Raw genomic sequence first — 25018 nt, 5'->3', positions numbered from 1 at the left:
GCAAGACATTCCCTAATAAACCGAACTGTTACCATCTCGGTTTCCCGAGGTAGTGAATAACAAATTAAACTCCAAGGCAATTTATTTAACATTTTAACTTAACTATTACAAATTCTCCTTCTAAATTAAATTACAAGAACTGACGTAAATAAAGGTGAAGTCTTCTAGATGATGAACTAGCCACTAGGTCATCGATCCGATGTCTCACGCCCATCCAGCTCCCGTCCTATCTCATAAACCTGTCAAGTCTGCTCCCCATAAAACGGTTCATCACAGGTGTTCACGAATACACAGGGTCAACCACGAGGTTGAGTAGGGAAAACAATAAAACAGTAAATATGATATGCATGATACTCCGTCACCTCCATCTCCATCTCAACTCATCACACACAACCCCAAGACGCCCACCATACCGATCCCGGTAGACTATATATATCGACCGTAGTCGATCCGCCGCTCGCAAGCGGAGGACACCAGGGCAAGTCTGCAGAACCACTGGGCCTTATCACAACATCACATCATATCTCATCATCGTCACCACCACACCATCCTCCAACTCCAATGCATATGCAATGCTCCACAAGAATCAATGCAACATGATATGTATATCAATGAATGAAATCATGCCGCCTATCAAAATAACGAAATAACATAATCAACCCGAACAGTTCAGTCAACCACACTCCAGTGTATGAATCATAACATAAATTACAACCACACACAAGTCATCGATCACAGCTCGGTCACATGTAACACAACAACTCAACACAATTTAACAACACCGGTAAGTCAAGTGTATTTCCCTACCTCAGATCTGCAGTCAAATAGTCGGGTGCTCAGTGATAATCCACAATAATTCGCCCTCTGAAAGATAATGAAATGATAACCAATTACTTAACTATTCCCGTTCCCAAAATAGAAATTACTAAAAATAGAAACTTTTCCATTTTAACAAACCGACTCGAAACCCGTCCCCAGCTAATCAATTATTATTAATTATTATTTTATTTTAAATAACTCGGAACTTAAAAAAAAACGATAATCAAAGGTTTAAACGAACGATACGATAAAGCGAATCAAACATTAGTAGAAGTAATTTAGCGACGACAACTAATTTGTTCACTAATAACATACTAACACTTTATTTTGTAAATAACTAAACCCGACTTATGCACTAATATAAACACGTTACAACTATCCCAGCGGTTATCGTCCCGACTCAAATTACGAACTCGAAACAAGGCTTTGTAACCCGTTTCAAACCGGCCCCCAACTCCCCAACCCCTGACCGGATGCCGCCACCAACAGTGGCTGCCGCCACTGCCACCGTGGTCCCCCATCTGCCCTGGACCCTACTGACCCCCACCACCGTGGTCGACTCAGGCAGGCGAGTCTGACCACGGTCACCAACATCACCGGACGCAGACAACAACCCCACAAACCCCTTTGACTACCCCTGTCGACAATACCCCCTGCCGCCAAATCCACCGCCCAAAACCTGCCTAACCACCACCAATAGGAGCGACTCCAACCACCCATCACAAACACCCCGACACCAACCACCCTCATCGCCTCCCTAGGACACGCAACAGCCGCCAAAAGCCCGACAGGAAAACAAAAACAGAAGGGGAGGTTGTACTCACCTTTCTTACCGCCACCACTGCCACCAGGGCCGCTCACAGACGTCGACAACCACCGTAGGGTCTTCCTTGCTGCGCCGTCAACCACCCACACGCACTCTCCCTCTCTCGATTTGTGTGAAGGTTGAGAAAGGTGTTGAAGAAGGAGGGTGGCGGGTTGAGGGAGTAGGTTGTGTAGAATTAGGGTAGATAGGTTAAAGTTTAGGTTAGATGGTAAATGGGTGATGGGTAAGCGTGCCCGGGTAAAAGGGTAAATGTCATGGGTCAGCGTGGTTGGTAAAAGGACTAACTATCGTGACTTCGTCCAGTTAAACCCGTCTCGACAAGCTTACGAATAACTCACTCCTACGATATTAATACGACCAAACAATTACTCGACTCAACTATTATCCCGACATAATAGTAACATAAAATACATAATAATAATATATATAATAATATCCGTTTACACGATTATATAAAATACGGGGTATTACATAAAGACTGTGGAATCTTTTTGCAGTTAACTCCACCTGGAACACCTCAATTAAATGGTGTGTCCGAACGGAGAAATCGAACCTTACTTGATATGGTTCAATCTATGATGAGTCACACGGTAGTGCCTGATTCATTATGGGGTTTTGCTCTTTTGTCAGCTGCTCTTATACTTAACCGAAGTCCGACTAAAGCTGTCGACAAGACTCCATATGAAATATGGAAGGGAACGGTCCCTAACTTGTCCTTTATTCGGGTTTGGGGCTGCGAGGCTTATGGTAAGTGGAGACACGAGGATAAGATCGGGTCGCGATCGGTCAAGACATACTTTATAGGTTAACCAAAAGGAACATTTGGTCATTACTTCTATTCACCTACCGAACATCGAGTTTTTGTTGCGGCTAGTGCGACGTTCTTAAAGAAAGAATTTCTCGAGAACAAGACGAGTAATAGAACCTTCGAGCTGTCGGAGATTCCAGAACCAACAACGAGGAACGGATGGAGGAAGTTGTTCCTCCAACTGATGACACGGTTCATATTCCGGAGGAACCTAGGAGGTCGGGTAGAGTTTCTAATCCTCCGGACATATACATTGGTACGGTCGAGGAGAATGACGTTTTCTCCTTTAGAGTAATGAACCCGCTACCTATAAAGGTGCTATTGCCTGTTCCGACTCAAAGCTATGGCTCGAAGCCATGCAATCCGAGATGGACTCCATGTATGAGAATAACGTATGGGATCTAGTTGATTTACCTAATAAGGTACAACCTCTACAGTGTAAATGGCTTTACAAAATAAAGCATTCTGTAGACGCGCAACCAGATACCTATAAGGCATGACTTGTGGCAAAAGGTTTCACTCAAGTGCACGGATTGCATTATGATGAAATTTTTGCACCCGTAGTTATGTTACGTTCAATTCGGATAATCTTAGCGATTGCCGCATTTCATGACTATGAAATTTGGCAAATGGATATGAAAACCGCCTTCTTAAACGATTATTTGGAGGAAGAGTTGTACATGGTGCAACCCGAAGGTTTCATAGATCCTGAACATGCTAAGAAAGTATGCAAGCTTAAGCTTTCCATTTATGGACTTAAGCAAGCTTCTCGGAGTTGGAATCATCGTTTCGACCAGGTGATAAAAGAGTATGGTTTCACTCGATCGGTCGAGGAACCATGCTTATATATCAAGTCGAGTGGGAGCAAGATTGTATTCTTGATATTGCATGTCGATGACATACTCTTGATTGGGAATGACATTCCTCTCCTATCTTCGGTTAAAGAATGGTTGAAGAACCATTTCCAGATAAAAGATCTGGGTGAGGCATAACGCATTTTGGGAATCCGTATCTACTTAGATAGATCACGACGGACGTTATCACTAAGTCAGGAGTCTTATTTGGATAAGATTCTGGAGAGGTTCAGCATGACCAACTCCAAGAAAGGGAACCTTCCAATGACGTCTGGGATGCAGTTGAGCAAGTCTCAGTCACCCACGACGCCCGAAGGGATTGAGCGCATAAGTCGTGTTCCTTATGCATCTGCAATAGGATCAATCATGTATGCCATGATATGCACAGGTCCAGACGTGTCATATGCATTGAGTATGACGAGTCGGTAACAAAAGAATCCAGGTGAAACACACTGGATAACTGTTAAAAATATCCTCAAGTACCTACGGAGGACTAAGGATAGGGTATTGACTTATGGAGGCGATACTAAGCTATGCGCAATCGGTTGCGCAGATGCTAGCTTCCAAACGGATCGAGATGATTAGAAATCTCAGTCTAGATTCGTTTTCACTCTTAATGGTGTTGCGGTCAGCTGGAATAGTTCCAAACAGGAAGTTGTAGCAGATTCTACTACTGAGCCATTGAAATATGATAAGCATGGAGGGCACGTTATTTTCATGAGAATTAAACGTGTACCTGAGTTATAGTAGTTGATTAAGAATTCGATACGTTATCTTTTTCATATACTATTTATAACTTCATCGTTTTAATATAATATTTTGTTTTTCATGTGAATTGTACTGACAACATTGAACGCCACAAAGTGATCTGAATTACATTATATTTTGTTTTGGTCCGTAATTGCCTACAAGAGCTGATAACTCTGGCTATTATATTGTGCAGTCGATTGATGGTGGGTTCAACGAGCCATAAGTCAAACTGTTGACTGATCGATCACAAATGCGAGATTATAATGAAACCTCGTAGGACAAATTTTTTGTGACAACGTAATGGAGTCCTAAATGTTTAAAAACATTCGGTGTCAGGTCGTGGATAGGACATCCATTGTGTTCCTAGAGTCGATTCTTTTGACTATCATTGTCTGTTGAGATTAAGGCGAGTTTTGGGTGACTTTGGTTTCTTTCTCACGGTCTGCCGAATCGGAGGCTAAGTAGATTTTTTCTGGGTCATTTCATACTGTGCTTACATCGGCAGGATTCGAGTTGAGGAAAATATCCAACCCTTATCAGGTATAGTTATTTCTCATGGCCACTCGAGGAGTTGTAACTGAAATGCATGGCCATGCTCGAATGTTGATTCGTTTATCAGTTAAGTTACTCTCTAGTCGGGGAAACCACTCTTGATAATGATCGCTTGTAAAATACGACCTTTGTGAATACGGATTTTCAAATTGTTTTACATTGAGTGGGAGAAATTTTAGGATATGAGAATCGGTTATCGCACATACACTTGTGAGGACAAGTGGGAGTTTGTTGGAGCTTTTGTCCTCCACAAATTAGTGTGATAACATTTGTAAATCTCTTACAGGTTCACAAGGGTATACTTCGTATTTTAATCAGTTGATTAACGATTACCTAATAACGGTTGGCTTGCTAGAAAGTTTGACGTTATTATCATACAGATGGCGGTGATCAACTGGTCCCTAAAGGTCACACCTATAGGATGTGTTTGAGAGATGTGGTTATAGAAATATAATCACATTGATGCCTTATATGACTAAACAGTTAGTCAATGTGTTGATGAGATAATTGTTTAATGAAGATTAAATAATATTAGTTGAGACGAATTAACTGTCAATTCGTAAATTAATATAATAAGTTATATTTAATTAAATGTATGTAATGTTAGCTTAGACGAATTAATCTGTTAATTCGTAATTAAATGTAATCGGTTATATTTAATATGAACAAGATGAATGTATCATAGTGGTAATAGTGAGGGTACTCAAACCAAGAGGTCATGGGTTCGATCCTCACTAGATAACAATTTACACATTTTATACATTTTTGGAATAACCGAAAAAAAGAGAAATTAACTCTCCTAATTTCGGTAAATGGGCCGAGAATAATTAGAGGAAATATTCTACCCTAATCACTCCTATACACGGTTAAAGGACGGGAGAGGTGTAAATTTTTCTAACCTAATTTCATTTTTCCCATTCTTGCCTCCTCTCATCAAAGAAAAACACAAATACCTAAAATTAATCAGTTAATTGAGGGATCTCATTCTAGCAATTTGAGGGGCATTTCTTGGAGCATCTTGGGTGCAACTGATAGGAGAATATCATTGCGATATTGTTCATAGGTCATATAAGCTAGGACCGAAGGTTATTTCGTCATCTCTTTACCCTTTTGTTTATGCAATTTATTTTATGACTAGTTTCATCATTATAAATTTCGTTATAATCCTTAAAATTAAGGGGATGCATACCGATAAATCCCACAGGTAGTTATTGATTAGATGTTCTTCTCAACACCAAAAAAGGTAATAGCTGCTAGTTTATAATTATTCATATCATACACGTTTTTTACTTATGAATTTGTTAAAGGTAGTGAATGTATGTGTGCTAATTAATTAAAGCTGTCGTGAAGGGCGATTGCAAGGTGGCTTGTCGTCTGTTCTATTTACAGGGGAAACAGAAAGTTGTTGTTGCTAGGGGATACGTGTTCAATTATGACCGGCTTCAACAAGTTAAGGTTCATGGTATACCCCTTCGTGACAAATGCATCAAAGTGGAAGTGTCCCAATTATATAAAGACGAGTATGGGGAAGTAAAAGTACCATTTCCTAATGAGGAGGTCACTTATTTGAAAGAAGACCTAAGCTCTTATGTGCAATGGCCTGACAACCTCATCATTATTGTCATCCCCGAGGTACCTATATGCAGAATTGCAGACGTTAATTATTACTGTTCTTTAATTATATTAGGGTACGAATATTAACATATCGTAAGTACTTTAATCTTTACATTTGCAGAAGTTAAGCAAAGGCATGGCAGCAGCTAAAGCAATTATTACTAAGTCAACGGACAAGGTCACTGAAAGGACTACGTCTTCCCCCAAAAATAAAACCACATGACATACAATATAAGCCAGCTACTTTTGTTGCAGTCAAGCCTGCTTATGATTCTTATTATAAATCGTGTGAATATAAGAAAAAAAAAATGAAAACTACTTTGCTGAAGGCTTTGCACAACCTGACTATAAAGTGGTTAGCTAGAGGGGATGTAGTCATGATTAACATTGAAGAGGAAATTTTGGGCACAACTGATATAGCCGTACTGGACCCGAAGCAACTGATGGAATTTGTCGACCTTGACAATTTAGATGTTGTCCACATTTTGATTTCGATGAAGTAAGTTTTATTAATAAAACTATTTAGTCATTTCCATTTATTAATAATGATGTTTGTTTAAATTATCAATTACAATAACATTCTTCATTCCATGTGGCGTAATAGGTACCTGCATAATCAGTTCACTGAGTGGAAGGTCCCAATTCACGCCTACGGATTCTTGAGTCCTAAGGCGTTCTCTGTGCACAAAATTTCATACGAAGAACAAATCAATAGTATCGCTCGTCGGTTGATGTCGACCAAAAAACTATGGCTTGCCCCTACAATGAGAATATGTATGTATAGTACGTGATTATTGTAATGAATCACGGTTCTATAAATTTATTATTAACATGCTTACATGCGTGTAAATGAACTAACAGTTCAATGTCCGAAATTAAATAAGAAGCATTGGGTGGTACTGGCAATCCAAGTGGAAACAAAAATTGTGTACTGGATTGACTCTCGCGAAGGCAAACCCTCTGACAGTTTTGTAAGGATGATAATTGAGTAAGTTTACAACCTTCAATAATGCCATTTGTTATTGCATTACTTGAGCCATATATATGCAAATAATAATGGCATGTGTGTATATTCATGAATTTGTGATTTTGAAGCAAAAAAAAAGATTATGTCCACTTGGGAAATATGAAAGCAACACTGTTCCCAATTTTATCACGCCATTAGTAAGTGTATTCTTAATAATTACTTGTTGGACCTTGTGTCCTCCACAAATTAGTGTGATAACATTTGTAAATCTCTTACAGGTTCACAAGGGTATACTTCGTATATTTAATCAGTTGATTAACGTTTACCTAATAACGGTTGGCTTGTTAGAAAGTTTGACGTTATTATCATACAGATGGCGGTGATCAACTGATCCCTAAAGGTCACACCTATAGGATGTGTTTGAGAAATGTGGTTATAGAAATATAATCACATTGATGCCCAATATGACTAAACAGTTAGTCAATGTGTTGATGAGACAATTATTTAATGAAGATTAAATAATATTAGTTGAGACGAATTAACTGTCAATTCGTAAATTGAATATAATAAGTTATATTTAATTAAATGTATGTAATGTTAGCTTGGACGAATTAATCTGTTAATTCGTAATTAAATGTAATCAGTTATATTTAATATCAACAAGATGAATGTGTCATAGTGGTAATAGTGAAGGTACACAAACCAAGAGGTCATGGGTTCGATCCTCACTAGATGACAATTTAACATATTTTATACATTTTTGGAAAGACCAAAAATAAGGAGATTACACTCCTTATTTCGGTTATATGGGCCGAATTAGGGAAGATTATATTTCCCTAATTCATTCCCATATTTCGGTCACCATAAGAAGAAAAAGGGAGATCATTATTCTACCCTAATTATTTTTTTGACCTAGCCTCCTCTCTTATCAGAAGAAAAACACAAAACAACTAAATTTTACAGAAAATTTTAGATCGATTCTAGCATTATCAATAGGTCATATCTCATATCGTCTTGGGTGCAACTGATAGGCGAATATCTACTTTGATATTGTTCTTAGGCCGTATTTGCTAGGACCGAAGGTTATTTCTGAATCCTATATTTTGTTTATGTATTTTAATTTTATGACTAGTGATCGTCATCATTTTATTCGTTATAATCCCTAATAATAAGGGAAGTATACAGATTATTTCCCACATTACTCGTATCATTTAATTTATGTTTATACGAGAGGTTGAATATCTAATTCAGCTGATTTGTGTGTGATTTACATAATAGTCTCCTAAAGCAACAGACGACAAACAATGCGCCTTTTACGTTTGTCAGTCCATGTGGGAGGTTATCAACGGAAAACTTTCTACCATTCCGATACAGGTTAGTGTGATTTAAAAACTATTTCAGACGTAAATTGAGTTCAATTCTGTATACTTTCATGTATTATATCTATTTTGATTATATATATTTTGAATTGTAGTTTCCACTAATACTCCACAAAGCCCCCGAATAATCGCCAGAGGATATCACCCAGTTGAGAAATATGTGGGCCAGTTATGTTGTTTCATTAGCGGATTCTCAATAGTTTCCTCATGCTTTATGTACGTGTGTGTGTGTGTGTATATATATATATATATATATATATATATATATATATATATATATATATATATATATATATATATATAGCCATTGTGTATTGGATTCTTTTGTTTTTTTGAGAAAGTTGAGTTTTGGCTTTTGATCATCCTGTTTGTACTGTTTTTAAACTGGGTTTAATTGATCAGGGGTGTAATATTTTGATGTAGGATTGAATTTTTGCGATTGCCAGGCATTTCTTTGGAATGCTATTTTTCAAGAAGAAACTGAAAAATTAGCATTTCAAAGAATTGCTACAAATCTTCTTTGAAAAATAGCATTTCAAAGAAATTTGCTAGAACAAGCTAAAATCATTTTTTTAAAAATAATTAAAAACGATAACGGTTAAAAATAACCTGTTGCAAACAATTATTTGACAATGGTTTTATTTAGATAAATAACCGTTGACATCTTTTCCCTCCCATTCAAACAGCCGAAAATATAAGATAACGAACGATAACTGTAACACCCCAACTATCCGGCCAAGATAATTGGAGCGTTACCATCTCGGTTTCCCGAGGTAGTGACGTGCTCATTTTATATATGCTTTTATCACTCATCTTAGCTCCGTTTTTATTGTATATCATACTTTAATTAGTATATTTGTGAGCTAATCTTGTGTTCTAGGTGTATTGTTTGTATTTGTTACATTTTGTAGGAATCTAAGCATTTAGAGGCTTTTTCCTATCACATTAATAAGCACCAAGTTCACTAAGCTCAGTGGAAACAAGCTGGACTAAGTATGACAATGGAAGGTGTGTTTCTAAGCCCAAGCAAGAGTTTATGAGACAATGCAAAATGGTCCTACAAAGAGCCCAATGAGAACTTCAAATTCATGTGGAAAAGATCAAGCTTAGGATACTCTTTGGAAGCTCTTAAATTGGTAGATTAAGCATTTACCCGGGTGCATTAAGGGACATTTATCACGAACTTTGGATTTCCTCAGCATTTAATCAAGGAATTAAGGCAAAATGCCCGGAATTCTACGCCCCCGATTGGGGCTGGCAATTGTATGGGTAAAAATACCCTCTCATTTTCATCATGACGTGGCAACTCGCTATTGGGTAAAATAGAAGCACACAGATCAATGATAAGGCAGCAGACTACTAGACACCAGAAAGAACAAGAGGGGATGAACCTGGACATTCAAATAAAGCGGAGGCCACAGATGAACCCAATAACAAGCAATCAGCAGGAACGTTAAAACAGTCAGCATGAACATTACGGTTACCAGCAGGAGCTCTGACAAAGTCAGCAACCACTTCCTATTTCATAGGAAGTGGAGCGTGTGGTTGAGAAAACATAGGGACATGTGCGACAATTCAAGGAAGATTATAAAAGAGCAACAAACAGGAGATTCAAGGATATATCGGATTTCTTAGTCATCCCACTCAGAGAAACAACATTCATCATCTGCAACAAATATTAATCCACACACTCAGAAACATATACATCGTGCATATCATTTGTACTTAGTCGTTTGGAGATTACAGCTGTTCCTCCTGATTGTTCCAGCTAGGTTTACCCTCGAAAACTATTACTGCTAGTGGATCATTGGTGAGATACCATTCCCCCCACGGTTTTTCCCACATTTTGGGTTTTCCGCGTCACCATTTTGCTTGTGTCATTTGCCTTTCGTTCCTTTTCGTTTGCTTTGCTTTCGTATTATTTGTTTACATTTGTTCTCGTTATGTTCTTACTACTAATCTACTTAAGTCCTTAATATCGTATTTTAATTGAAATAGCCACATTGACTCACAAATCTTTAGTCGGTAAAATCTTACCAAAACAATTTGGCGCCCACTATGGGGCATTGTGGTTAAATCTTAGTTAAAATACCTCTTTTCGAAATATCCTAACATCTTTATAGTTGATCATGTCAGGATCCAATCAGACCGTATCAGATCCGATGACTACATTAGTGCAAACTCTAGTAATAGGGGCGACGCCAGCAACCTCCAGTGTTCCAACAACGGCGGTCCCTACCACCAGAGTGACTGCAGGCCAGGCTCAGCCCCAAGTATCAGCAAAGCCTCCTTACTCCCCCAAAGTCACAGATCTGGGAGCAGGGAAGGCTGGCAAATCACCAGTTATTAATCCTGTGCCAAAGCCTAATAGGGATGGGAGTCCGCATTGCCCAGGATCACCAGGACACCTGATAGGATCCCGTCTCCTAGGAGCATCACAACCGGATCCGGTACAACAGTTGCTCCAAGGGATGACATCCTTGCAGCAGCCGGTAATAGGGCTGCAAAGGGACAACCAGTCCTTGTAGGAGAAGATAGACGCAATGTCACCCCTGGGAACGACCCAGCAGATGGCAAGGTTAACACTCGGCCAGGGGAATGCCAGGGAGTACTCAAGGAGGCTATTGCCGCAAAATCTAGTAACCAGGCTCGATATGGATATGCTACCACCATGGGTAACCACGCCACCCGAGCAAGTATATCCAACAGGAACAGAGGCCACCCAAGGTATGATCCAACCACCAAGGGTTCCACCACCACCAAGGGTGCCACAAACGTACCCCATGGTACTCAATCCTGTGGGATTAGGGGCACTGACTCCAAATCCCATATCAACAACCAGCAGTAGGCTCGTGGTATCAGGCAGCAATCTAGGGGAACAGTCAGCAAGAAACGCATACCCCGGGATGTGCTCCTATATGACATATACTCCAGATAGCCAGTTCAGGCCTATTGCGAACTCAACACCATTACCTGGAAGCTACATGGTACCGCCTTACATGCCAGGAAGAACACCAAATCCATATGGGGTCTACTCAGTACCCCACAACCAGGGTATGGGGGTAGGAAGCCATGTAGAACAACAGTTGCAAGATATCAGGTCTCTACTCAGCAAGGTTCCAGGGTTACCACGTCCCATGGAGGTGGCAACCCCGGAGTGCTATGCGGATTCCCCCTTTGTGGACAACATTGCCCTTGTCAGCATGCCAAAGGGGTTCGCCACGCCAACAATGACGTTGTATGATGGAACAGAGGATCCGTTAGAGCACATCAACCAGTACAAACAGAAAATGATGGTGGTTGCAGCTACAGGGCCTGAAAAGGAAGCATGTATGTGCAAAGGATTGGGTTCCACCTTGTCAGAAGCCGCACTCCAGTGGTTCGTCAACCTTCCCAACAAGTCTATTTCCAGCTTCCCAAGGTTGGTAAACGTCTTCAATCAGCAGTTCGCAAGTAGTCGCAAGCCAGAAAAATTATCCAGTGATCTATATCTGATCGTCCATAGGTTCGAGGAGTCCAGTAGGGATTATCTCGCCAGATTCAATATGGAAAAAATATCTATCGCTAGGTGCGACCCTACAACAGAAGTCAATGCCTTCAGAAGAGCACTACATCACGACTCTGATTTGTACAAGGATCTCCCCAAGCACCTATATGCCACCTTTGAGGAAGTCAAGCAAATGGCAGAGGCTACTTATCGCCTAGAGGAGGATGAGGATAAAAGGGACTTGTACGTAACAGAGTCGTCTAGCATAAAAATCACAACGGAGAAGAAGAACGAAAGACCCAAACCCTAAGCAAGAACACAGTTAACAAAGTCTCAGGAGAAACAGAAAGCATCGAGGCTCCACCTAAGCTCAGCGAGTATGGGTTTACCATTGGACTTGCTGGGGTATTGAAGGCAATCAGGGAACTAGGGCAGAGGGCCAGGTGACCCAAGAAGCCTACCCCCAGGGAGAACGACAGAAGAGATGCCAACAAAAGGTGTGAATACCACAACGATATTGGCCACAATACAGAAGATTGTGTAGTACTACGAAAGGAAGTAAAGCCCCTCTACAGTGATGGATGCTTGGATCACCTGCTCCCCAAGGGAGCGAAATCTGGAAAGGTCAATACTGCTGACCAGGCCCAACCATCCCCACCTCCACCTTACTCAAAGGTCGTGAGCGTCATCACAGGAGGATTGGAAATATGTGGTCTCACTTATTCAGAAGCAAAGCGCCATACAACCGAGATTAAAGGAAGTAAAACAGAGTTCTCCCTCAGGGTCAGCAGATAGGATCTACTAGCAATCTCATTCGACGAGGCAGACATACCCGATGAGGCAGAACACCACCATGACGCCTTGATCATTACCTTTTCCATAGGGAATTGCCTTGTTAAAAAGATATTGGTAGATATAAGAAGCTTTGTGAATCTGATAATGCTGGAAACCTTGAAGAACATGGGGTTCAGCGAGAAAGACCTGGTGCAGAAGGCAGTACCCTTGGTAGGCTTCAGCCGAGAAACTAAACAATGCCTTGGAGAAATAGTGATTCCTACCTTTGCAGGGGGTATGAATAAACAGGTACGAAACTTGGTCATTGATGGTCCGTCAACTTATAACGTGATACTTGGTCGGCCTTAGATCCATGAAATAAAAGCGGTACCATCAACGTACCATCAGAGCCTGAAGTTCCCTACACCCTGAGGGGTACGGAAGATACGGGGAGATCAAAATATCGCTCGGGATTGCTACAAGAACGCTCTGAAACCTACTACAGCTGGTCCAGCATAGTAATTACAGAAACTGTGTGTCCAGAGGGAGTATATCGCACCTCCCCAGGAGGAACTCGACGAAGTAGTCCTTGACCCACAGTTTCCAGCAAGAACAGTGCTGATGGGAGCTGATTGTGCAGATAACATCCGTGAGCCGATAATTGAATTTCTACGTACTAACATGGATTGTTTCGCCTGGTCCCATAGCGACATGATTGGCATAGATCCAAGTGTAATTACACACCGGTTAAATGTAGATCCCAGCTTCCCTCTCCAGTCCAGCAGAAAAGGCGGAAATTTGCTCCTAAAAGGAACGAGGTGATAAACCAGGAGGTAGACAACCTCCTGGCAGCAGGCAAGATCAGGGAAGTTGACTACCCAGAATGTCTCTCGAATGTTGTGGTTGTACCCAAGAAGGACAACAAGTGGAGAGTATGTGTTGATTTCACAGATCTTAACAAAGCTTGCCCAAAAGATCCGTTCCTCCTGCCGCACATCGATTCTATGGTAGACGCAACAGCAGGGCATGAGCTACTTACCTTCCTTGACGCCTGGAGCGGGTACAACCAGATAAAAATGAACCCTTGGGATCAGAAGAAAACAGCCTTCAGATGTGACAGACGCCTGTACTGCTACAATGTGATGCCTTTTGGCCTCAAAAATGCTGGTTCCACCTATAAGCGCCTGGTGAACAGAATGTTCAAGGAAAAGATAGGGAGAACAATGGAAGTCTACATTGACGATATGGTAGTCAAATCCGAGAAGGCAGAACAACACATATCCCACGTGGAAGATACCTTCTCGATCCTCATAAAATACCATATGAAGCTGAACCCCCTGAAATGCACTTTTGGAGTCTCCTCGGACAAATTCCTGGGGTACTTGGTGACGCAAAGAGGGATAGAAGCCAGCACAGAGCAAATCAAAGCAGTACTCCAGTTAGAATCTCCTCAGAAGCCAATGGACGTACAGAGGCTCACAGGACGGGTAGCAGCCCTAAACCGGTTCATATCAAGGTCCTCAGACAGGTGCCGACTGTTCTATGACATCCTAAGGAAGAGCCAGAAGTTTGAATGGACGCCGGAGCATGAAAAGGCGTTTGGGGAACTCAATCAGTACCTAAGCACCCCTCCTCTTCTCTCCAAGCTAGAACAGGGAGAACCACTGTACTTGTATCTGTCGGTAACGGAGGCGGCTGTAAGCACTGTACTGGTACGAGAGCACGAGGGTATGCATAAACAGTTATATACTATATAAGCAAGTCTATGTTACCTGCAGAGACCAGGTACACATCTCTAAAAAAACTCGTTTTAGCACTTGTTACTGCTTCGTACAAATTACGTCCCGATTTTGAGTCACTTACAATTTCAGTCGTGACCAACTACCCCCTGAGAACCATAATGAGGAAACCCGAACTGTCAGGGAGAATGGTTAAATGGTCTGTCCACCTAAGTGGGTACGACCTGAAATTTGACCCCGAACAGCCATAAAGTCCCAAGCCCTAGCTGACTTCGTGTCAGACTTTAGCCCCACCCTTCAAGAACAAGCCGACAGTGAAATCTTGACCCTAAGTGAGGCTAAAGGGGAGCGGGTATGGGAATTACATGTTGATGGGGCATCCAACACAAAGGGAGCAGGGGTAGGGCTGGTCTTGAAATCACCTCAGGGGGAACAGATAATACAGGCAGTACGGTGTGAGTTCAAAGCAACGAATAACGAGGCTGAATACGAGGCCCTAATCTGAGGACTCCAACTAGCCTTAGAAATGCAAATCAACCACATCAACGTGTACAATGACTCCCAACTGATTGTGAACCACTTAAATAACGTGTACACGGCCAGGGATCCTAAAATGGTAGCCTACCTGGAAGTGGCGAAGGAGCTCAAACTCCGGTTTGCCTCCTTCCACATCCAGCAGACACCAAGGGACCAGAAGGTTGAAGCAGATGCTCTTGACACCCTGGGAGCAGCCTTCACTCCAGGGGCAGTGGGTACTATACCATTCATACATGTCATGAAACCTGGCATACGGAAAAATGCACAACAAGACGCCAGCAAGGCTGCAACCACCCAGTGGATATACGAAGCAGGGATACTGTGTACTGCCACACCCCTAGGAAGAAACTGATGATTGGCGCAAGCCTTACATTAGTTGGCTACGTGATGAGGTATTACCACCTAACCAGAAAGACGCCAGGAGCTTCAAAATGCAATCCTCCAGATTCGTACTCATTGATGGTATCCTATATAGCAAGTCCTTGGCAGGACCCTATCTGAGGTGCTTGAGCATACAGGAGGCACAGGCAGTAATGTGTGATATCCACAGTGGTGATTGTGGAAATCACACAGGGGGTAGGAGCCTGTCCAACAAGATACTAAGGCAGGGTTACTTCTGACCTACCATGAGGAAGGACGCCATAGATTATATCAGGAAATGTGAAGAATGCCAAAGGCACGCCCCTGTCAGCCACTAGCCAGCAGAACATATGCGTCTGATCATCTCGCCTTGGCCTTTTATAAAATGGGGAATGGACATTGTGGGATCATTACCCCGTGCTTCTAGAAACAGGACGTACATGATGACAATGACGGACTACTTCTCTAAATGGATAGAGGCAGAAGCTTTCCCTCAGGTCCTGGAGAAGCATGTGATATCTTTCATCAAGAGGAACATAGTCAGCAGATACGGCATCCCCCTCAGAAATCATATGTGACAACGGGTCACAATTCATATCCCACTGAACAGAAGATTACTGCGCCAGGTGGAACATCAAGCTGTTTAAGTCCACTCCTAGGAATCCACAGTCCAACGGTTAGGCAGAATCCAGCAACAAGATAGTCATGAATAACCTAAAAATAAGGCTGGAGGAGATAGGATCCAACTGGGCAGACGAGCTCCCCTTCGTACTGTGGTCTGATAGAACCACCCCCAAAGTGGCAACAGGTCAAACACCATTCAGTCTACTATATGGGGCCGAGGCAGTTATTCCCTCTGAGGTGCAAACGCCAACGCATCGATATGCCAATGCCACCGAAGAAAAGAACCAGGTAGAAATGACCAGCAGCCTGGATACCATTGATGAGCTAAGAACCAGCACCAAAATCAGGATGGCAGCCTACAAGCAGACAGCAACCAGGAGTTAGAACAAAAACGTAAGACTGAGAACACTTCAGGTAGGGGACCTGGTACTCAGGAAGGTATTCCCAAACACCAAGAATCAGAGTGCAGGTAAATTCGCCCATAACTGGGAAGGTCCCTACCGATAGAAGGCATCGTGGGTAATGGGGCATACAAGTTGGAGACTATGGACGGGGAAGCTGTGCCTAGGTCCTAGAACATCATTCACCTTATAAGTATTATGTCTGAGGTTCCAGGTGCAGGACCCAAAAGTTCCACCTCCATCAGGTACACCCTCAAGACCTTTGAATCCCAGCATTCAGTACTCCAGAAACCTTAGCACACGAACTAAATTGCTAGAAGTGTCTTTGACTAAGCAGCTATCGCTTAAAAGGGAACAACCCCAGAACCCACTTGCTGGAGCCACAGCTCACTCTCTCATAAGGTACATACGCAAAGAACTAATCATTTTGTTTCATACCGCCTGACTATACCACCTACATTGGTCTAACAGTAACATCTCTTTTGACAGCAGGAACAACTAAGTCACTAGGCAAGGTCTTTCGTTCAGTACGCACGTGCTAAGTCTCCTGAATTCAGCAGGTACTACTAAGGAAATGACAACTTACACCATATCTTTCAAATCCTTTGAGTCAAAACCTTTTTCTTATTTTCCCTTGGTGTTAACTTTATAGGTGTCACAAGGAGCAAAATGTGGAAGCATCGTACTTAGTATTTCAAACGGCCAAAACGAAACTCTCTTTTTTTAAGTTGTTGTAAAAATTCTGGGGAAACACACTTTGTGCTCCCTAAACTATTTTGGATTTATGAAATTGCTTCCATTTTTAAGTTTATCGTTGTTTTTGGATTGAATGTGGATATGGTAAGTTGAATATTAAGGCAATGTCCTAGTAGGCTAACTGATGAACAGGAACTAGCAAATTGTTCCTCCTGCAGGAAGTACCCAATGTGCGCGTGGTCGAAACAGAGGAATTCGAGCATCCTGATGGACAGAAATCTCTCTGAACCACCAAAGGCACCTCAACAAGTAAGAAGTCGGCACACAAATAGAAAGAACAAAATAATTGCTAGCAAAACAAAAGAAGGAACGAAACAAAAATTTCATAAAACACCCCTTAGAGGAACTTGAAAAGCAAATATTTTTGCCCCTCCTACGAGGCAAAACAAAAGTACCAAAAGGTGCCAAGCACTAAGAGTCAGATTACAATGGCCCACCACACAGGGTGCGCAACAAAACATCAAGATAAAAATTAAAATTTAAAATGCCTAAACTAGGCAGCAGCAGCAGAATTTGGGGCGGCATCAGCAGGAACATCCACAGCGATGTTAGGCTCCACAACAGCCTCTTCTCCAGGTGGACCTTCTCCTCTCTGAGCAACGGGGGCTTCCTCCCTGATCTCTTTAACTGACGCGACAGCTGGTTGCTCAGTCTTGGCACTGGTCTCTCCATCATCACCACCCATCAAGTCATTGATGAGGCTAAAGTCCGGCTTGACTGGATATGCAGCATTAAACAGCCGTTCCTCCTCAGCCAGGTCCCAGTTGGAGTGCTCACCCGCCTCAAAATCCTTAATGCATTTGATCTTTGTTTCCCAGGCGGAAACCAATGTAGAGTCCAAGAGAAGGTGCTTCAGCAGTTCTACCTCCTTGTGAGCCTCTTCCATACACCCTTCTGCCACCCTCCTCTCAGCATCCAGCTGTTTCTGGGCAGTTGCCTTCTCCTCCGCCAACTTCTTCTGGGCAGCCACCTTTTCCCTCTTAGCCAGCGCCAGATCCGCCTCTACCTTCCCTAGGTTGACATTGAGGTTGTTCACCTCCCCCATCAATCTGGCAACCTCTCTGCACAGAAACAGCCCGTCCTGCAAAACCTGCCAGAGGAACCGTCAGCAGCACGAACAGAATAGACCAGCAAAATATAAAGGGAATTAAAAGGTACCTGCAGGGCGCGCCCAGGAGCTTCATCTAGCACAGTAAAGAGGGGAGTATTCCCAGAGAATGGACAGTAGCCGAAAGCAGGAACTGTTCCATGTGAGGCCAGAGAGGTACCCCACTGAAGCCATACCGCTTGGGAAGGCGGATTACAGTGGAAGTATTGGGCAGGGGTGGCCTAGGAGTCACTACGGCCAGAGGAGCAACCTCAATAGGGACAGGCATGCTAACCGGCTCCATTTCAGCAGGGACCGATGGCCTCTTCCTGGGAGAAGGACCGGAGGAGGCAGAAGAACCTTGCTTCCTCTTTCAATCTAGCAGGGAGAGGGAGGAAACAGGAGTATTCCCTAGTACATGAGCACAGTTAGAATATAAACACAAAATGACCGTGTAGCAAGAACAAATACCCAGGAAAAACAAAGCCTTACCAGACGACATCTGGAATTCGGCAGCTGGGGGTTCTTGCTGACTGGTGGAGGTACCAACTTCCTCTTCCTCCTCTTCCTCTTCCCCTTCCCCTTCTTCCTCTTCTTGCTCTCCTTCACTAATGTCAAGAGGTACGGAGGCAGATGCACCAACAGGGGAAGAAAGTACACCAAGGTAAGAACGAGTTGCAATAGGGAGAGTGAATAAACGGTCAACCACACTATGATCTCTTGGAGGAATTGGCTGCTTCAAACCTACAGCAGTACACCAGTAAGAACATTAAAGTAAAAGAAAAACAAGAGACATCCATAAACTAAAATTACCTTTAGAGGCCCCCTATTTAGCAAATAAGTACTCGGGGGTGGGGGTAAGAGAGTCAATCTTAAAAAAGATGAATTTTGTGTTCCAGCCTTCATACCTCACTTTGGGAGGAAGGATAACGCTAGGGTTGATGCGGTCGCAAGACCTCAAGGTAATCAGCCCGACAATGAAGGGCTTGAAAGTATAGAGCAGGGCAAGGCTACCCAGACCAATCCCCAGATCGTGATCCTCAGCAAAGATACAAAGCGAGACCAGAATGCGCCATGTATGAGGCGCAAGTTGGCAGATTGCCAATGTATAGTGGCGCAGGATCCTTTGCACCAAAGGAGGAAAGGGAAAAGACAAACCCTGGGTAAAAGGGTACTCGTACAGGCACGCCCAACCGGGATTATGGGCATCTGACGCCTCCCCAGGCTGAGGAATGTGAATCATGACCTCCTGCCCAAGGCCAAACCTCTCTCTCACTTCCTCGAGGGGGGCATCAGTAAAACTGAAATCACACAGATAGTGGTCTGCGAGAATCCCAGAGGATCGGAAGGGAGAGAGAGAGAGCGGCAGCAGATGGACCCCCACGGGGAGAAGGAGGAGGAACTGTACGGCATATAGACTTTTTGACCATAATTGCGGAGTTTAGAGGCGAAAAAACTAAGAGAGAGAGTAAAAAGTGAGAAGTTACCTGGTGGATAGGGAGATTTTATAAGAGAGGGAGGGTAATAGGGTTTTAGGAAGGAGGTTAATAGAAGACGGAAATAAGGGAAGTGGGACGGGGATTGGTGTATTTATAACAAAAAAGAGGGAGTTAAGAGAGGAGGTTAGCAGAAGAGAGTTAAGGAAGGAAGTTATGTTGGGGAGCAATCGAGGGAAAGGAAACGTGGGGAAGTGGGGAGTTACTGAGGGAAAATGATTGATTAGACCTCTAACGGTCAGTCTCATTGGATAAGGGTGCAAGTGGGCTGACGTCACACTACGACATCACCACTACATGGAAAATCCAGGAGGGAAGCAACTCCCAGCATCCATCGAGCGAGAACAGAACCTGACAGTTGCTTGGCGGTAATTAAATGGGTCAAAATACCCTCTCATTTTCATCATGACGTGGCAACTTGCTATTGGGTCAAACAGAAGCACACGGATCAATGACAAGGCAGCAGACTGCTAGACACTAGAAAGAGCAAGAGGGGATGAACCTGGACATTCAAATAAAGCAGAGGCCATGGATGAACCCAATAACAAGCAATCAGCAGGACCGTTGAAACAGTCAGCAGGAACATTGCAGTTACCAGCAGGAGCTTTGACAAAGTCAGCAACCACTTCCTATTTCATAGGAAGTGGAGCGTGTGATTGAGAAATCATAGGGACATGTGCGACAATTCAAGGAAGATTATAAAAGAGCAACAAACAGGAGATTCTAGGATATATCGGATTTCTCACTCATCCCACTCAGAGAAACAACATTCATCATCTGCAACAAATAATAATCCACACATATAAAAACATATACATCATGTATATCATTTGTACTTAGTCGTTTGGAGATTACAGCTGTTCCTCCTGATTGTTCCAGCTAGGTTTACCCTTGAAAACTATTACTGCTAGTGGATCATTGGTGGGATATCATTCCCCCCGCGGTTTTTCCCACATTTTGGGTTTTCCGCATCACCATTTTGCTTGTGTCATTTGCCTTTCGTTCCTTTTCGTTTGCTTTTCTTTCGTATTATTTGTTTACTTTCATTCTCGTTATGTTCTTACTACTAATCAACTTAAGTCCTTAATATCGTAATTTAATTGAAATAGCCGCATTGACTCATAAATCTTTAGTCGGTAAAATATTACCAAAACATCAACCCCGATCGGGGTTGACCCCCTCTTGCAATTTTACGTTATGCCCCTATTTTCTTATAAATATGGGCCTTAATCCATCATTAGGGACATCTTTGCAATTCAAGTTCCATTTCCATTATGGTATTTCTAATTCTAGCTTACTAATTTACATTTCTATTTTAGTTATCACATAGTTTATCATTAGCACTTTTATTATATCACATTAGTATTATTCTCATTTTATGTTTCACCATTTAGTTTACATCATTTCTACAATCATGTCGATCATTTCTTACAACATTGTTTATTGTTTACAATTTAATATGAGTTGCTAAATTCCCTTAGTCTAAGGGCTAGGGAAGCCATACAAAATCAAATATGTAAAATGATAATTTAGGTTGATATAATATTGTCTAATTGTTTCTATCACATGTTTGCACCTCAACATTTAATCTTTGGTTATTAGCCGTAATCGTATATTAAGTTTGTTAATTCATTCTATAAGTCGAGAGGCACGGAATTGGATTAGACTAAGCATGTGTAGTAGGACGACCTAGTCATAAACGAGAGTTTCTTTAGGACCCGGTCTATGGTTGACACTAATATCGTAAGGTGGGTGTCTCTAAGCCTAAACAATTGACAATGTTGTTATTACCGAGTTTAACATGAACATATATTTACCTTTGCATGTGTGACCCGACTCCCCTAGACTCGTTTTATCATATAGTTCAAATCTTTATAATTACTAATCATCAAACCAACCAACAAACCAAACCAAACGTAATCGACCTTGATAAGAATCTTTCCATAGCATTTCATAAACGCAATTCCCGTCTCCTTGTGTTCGACCCCTATTACTACATTAATTTGTGTCTAGGGTAATTATCTTTGCGTAGGTGTACGATAGCCTATCAAATTTTGGCGCCGTTGTCGGGGAGCACGGTTTTATTGCGTATTGATTTGTCGATTTTTATCTTGTTTTCTTTTATCTTTAAGATCACTTGTTCCTTGAGACCGTTACTTATCATTTTCTAGAAATTGTTGTCTTATGCCCATGTCTTCTCGTAGTGAAGATTTGCTTTCACCGGATTCCGAGCCCTAGAAAACCTTTAGGAGAAGACGACGTTTTTGGAAAGAAGTGAAAAAAGCCGCTTCTCCCGTGCAAGTTGAAAGTGCTAGAAAGTCTTACCTATACGATCTAAAAATTCTTGAAGAAGAAGAGGTTTCAAGTTCATCATCTTCACCACCACCATCATCTTCAACTAAAAAGATGGTGGAACTTTCCGATCACTCAAAGCCCACCGCGGCCATGCTTTCGGCCGGTATCACAACTACTCAAAGTACCGCGCCGGACTTCGAGATCAAGCCGTATTTCATTAGCCTTGTTGAGAGAAAGCAATTTGGGGGAAGTCCTTTGGAGGATCCCAATTTGCATGTGCAAAATTTCTGCGATTATTTCTCCATGATCCGACAAACGGGCGTCACTCAAGCCCAAATAAGGGAAATAATTTTCCCTTTCTCTTTGAAGGAAAAGGCAAAGCTTTGGATTAATAGCCTTGACCGCACCGCTTTGGGAATCACCAATTGGGAGACATTGGCTCTTGCGTTCTATCAAAAGTTTTTTCCACCGGAGAAAACTCAAACCTTGAGGAGCCAAATCACCGGATTCTGTCAACAAGCTCTTAAGAGCTTATATGAGACTTGGGAGAGGTACAAAGACTTGCAAAGGCAATGCCCACATCATGGGTTGGATGATTGGTTTCTAGCTATAACATTCTACAATGGATGTTGTGCCGAGTCCCGAAGGATTCTTGATTCCGCCAACAATGGGCGATTTGATCAAATTGACACTGATATTGCTCATGCCACGATCGAATCTATGGAGATCCATGATGCACAATATGTCAATTTCCGAAGTGTGCCACTCAAAGGTAAAGAAGAATCCTCCGAAAATCCCGTCTTGTTAGCTCAAATTGCCTTACTCCAACAATAATTAACGGAACGAGATGCTAGGGATTCTCTTCAACAACTCAATGTCGTGTCCTCTACGAGTCAAATCATTTTTTGTGATGGTTGCGGAGGTGCAGGTCATTACACCGCTTATTTCTGAGCTACTATTGAGGAGGTAAATGCCTTTCAAGCTTTTAGACAAAGTTCATATCCACCGGGTACTTTTTCCAATACTTATAAATCGAATTCAAAATTCCACCCGAACTTGTATTATACAAGCAACAATGTGCTTAACCCTCAACCCCCACCACAACAAAATGCCTATGTCCCTCAACCACAAAAGTATAATCCCCCACCGGGTTATCAAAACCAACAAAGGCCACCTCAACAAAACTACCAACAAAATCAAGGGCCACCACCTCAAAATGGAAAACAAAATCACCAAGGAGGAGGTAAACTTGAGGGCTTGATAGTACAAATGCAAAGGGAATTGTTGGCTCAAATCCAAAAGAATGATCAATCTCACAATGCCGCAATCAAGATGCTAGAGCAACAAGTGGCTCAACTAGCCTCATCTAGTTCTTCAAGGAAGATCGGCCAACTACCACCCCAAAGTATGCAACCACATGAGACCGTTAATTCTATCTCTTTGAGAAGTGGTACAAGCTATGATGCACCATCCATGACTTTGGATGACGAGGTGGTTGTTAAAAGCCCAAGCTTGGGGGAAATGACAAGAAGAAGGCTAGTGAAGAGCCTCTTGTTAGGGATCGTGTACCATTTCCCCATCGCTTATTGATGCTTACGAGAAAGAGCAAGCTTGATGCCAAGGATGTTGAGCCCCCTATGCCCAAAGAAATGTTAGAAATATCGGTATATTTCATCAAGAAAATTCGGATTATAACGAAATTATGAAATATGAAATTACGAGTCATAAACGAAATGCATAAACAAAAGAATAGAGATTAGAATTAACCTCCGGTCCTAGGAAATTGGCCTAAGAACAAATATCGAGATTGATATTGTCCTAATCGTTGCACCCAAATGCTCCGAGAAATGCCTTTTTCTTGCTAGAAAGAGAACCCTAATTCCTAATAACTTTTAGGGTTTTGTGATGAGAGTATCGAGAAAAAATAAAGAGAGAAAATGATCCTACCCTCTCTCCTATTTAACCGTCCAAAAGGAGAAAAGAGGGGAAGATCTTTTTCTTATTTTTCTCCCCTTTAAACGTGTAACAACCAAACAAATAAGGAGAAAAATCATCTTATTTTAGGTTGTTATCATATTGTATAAAATGTGTATCATTATCAATTGTCATTTATGTCGTCACGTATTAATAAGTCCACACACAACAGTTTGTAGTCGATTTATTAATACCAGTCTGTCATCATTTATTATGACAATTTCGTATAATATATACATTAACTATAAATATCGCATATTTAAAATTTGCTAAATAAATATAACCGTTTATGTTTAATTAAGAATTAACATCTTAATTCATTTAAGCTAACATTATATACATTAATTAAATATAACAGTTTATATTCAATTTACGAATTAACAATTAATTCGTCTCAGCTGATATTATTTAATTGTATTAAATAATCGACTCATCATCACATTGACTAACCTTTTAGTCAAATACATGGACTAACCTTTTAGTCATATAAGACATCAATGTGATTATATTTTCATATAATCACATCTCTCAAACACATCCTTTAGGTGTGACTTTTAGGGACCAGTTGATCACCGCCATCAGTATGATAATAACGTCAAACTTCTAGCAAGCCAACCATTATTAGTAAACGTTAATCACCTGATAAAATGCTAAGTATACCATGTGAACCTATAAGAGATTTATACACGTTATCACACTAACTGTGGAGGGCACTAGCTCCAACAATCTCCTACTTGTCCTCACAAGTGTATGTGCGATAACCGATTCTCATATCCTTAATTTCTCCCACTCAATGTAAAACAATTTGCAAAATCCGTATTCACAAAGGTCGTATTTTGCAAGTGATAAATATCAAGAGTGGTTTTCCCTACTAGAGAGTAACATAACTGATAAACGAATCATCATTCGAGCAAGGCCA

The 25018-nt window shown here is 41.7% G+C and overlaps 1 non-coding gene across 1 annotated transcript; it reads right to left on the bottom strand.

The window, feature by feature from the left end:
- Nucleotides 1-22607: 22607 nt before the first annotated feature.
- LOC141634960 (small nucleolar RNA R71) lies at nucleotides 22608-22715 on the bottom strand. The gene has a single exon (XR_012539674.1). It is a non-coding gene; the product is annotated as a small nucleolar RNA R71 (small nucleolar RNA).
- Nucleotides 22716-25018: the final 2303 nt, after the last annotated feature.

The sequence above is a fragment of the Silene latifolia genome, chromosome Y, assembly GCF_048544455.1.
Source record: "Silene latifolia isolate original U9 population chromosome Y, ASM4854445v1, whole genome shotgun sequence".
In the NCBI taxonomy this organism is placed as follows: domain Eukaryota; kingdom Viridiplantae; phylum Streptophyta; class Magnoliopsida; order Caryophyllales; family Caryophyllaceae; genus Silene; species Silene latifolia.
Note: the sequence above shows the minus strand (reverse complement) of the source record. Positions and strands in the feature narration are given on the sequence as shown.